The sequence below is a fragment of the Petromyzon marinus genome, unplaced genomic scaffold (assembly GCF_048934315.1).
Source record: "Petromyzon marinus isolate PM22_M1 ecotype Great Lakes invasive population unplaced genomic scaffold, UKy_Petmar_22M1.pri1.0 PM_G_Scaffold_27, whole genome shotgun sequence".
In the NCBI taxonomy this organism is placed as follows: Eukaryota; Metazoa; Chordata; class Hyperoartia; order Petromyzontiformes; family Petromyzontidae; genus Petromyzon; species Petromyzon marinus.
Window position 1 is genome coordinate 2,331,152 of NW_027422839.1, and position 1,349 is coordinate 2,332,500.

A 1,349-nucleotide genomic window follows, 5' to 3' on the forward strand; every position below is an offset into this window, starting at 1 on the left:
GTACACACACACACACGTACACACACGTACACACACACGTACACACACACGTACACACACACACATGTACACACACAGACACGTACACACACACACACGTACACACACACGTACACACACACACGTACACACACACGTACACACACACACACACACATGTACACACACACACACGTACACACACAGACATACACATGTACACACACACGTACACACACACACACACATGTACACACACACACGTACACACACACACGTACACACACAGACGTACACACACACACACGTACACACACACACACACATGTACACACACACACACACGTACACACACAGACATACACAAGTACACACACACACATGTACACACACACACACACACATGTACACACACACACGTACACACACACACACACACGTACACACACACACACATGTACACACACACACACACACGTACACACACAGACGTACACACACGTACACACACACACGTACACACGTACACACACACACATGTACACACACACACACGTACACACACACACACATACACACACGTACACACACACACACACGTACACACACACACACGTACACACACACACACGTACACACACACACACGTACACACACACACGTACACGTACACACACGTACACACACACACGTACACACACGTACACACACACACACGTACACACACACACGTACACACACACGTACACACACACACACATGTACACACACACACACGTACACACACACGTACACACACACACGTACACACACACGTACACACACACACATGTACACACACACACACACGTACACACACAGACATACACATGTACACACACACACACGTACACACACACACACATGTACACACACACACACACGTACACACACACCTGTACACACACACACACACGTACACACACAGACATACACATGTACACACACACACGTACACACACACACGTACACACACACACGTACACACACACGTACACACACACACACACGTACACACACACACGTACACACACACACACACATGTACACACACACACACGTACACACACAGACATGCACATGTACACACACACACATGTACACACACACACACACACGTACACACACACACATGTACACACACACACACGTACACACACACACACGTACACACACAGACGTACACACACGTACACACACACACACGTACACACACACACATGTACACACACACACACGTACACACACACACACGTACACACACACACACGTACACACACACACACGTACACACACACGTACACACACACACACGTACACACACACACACG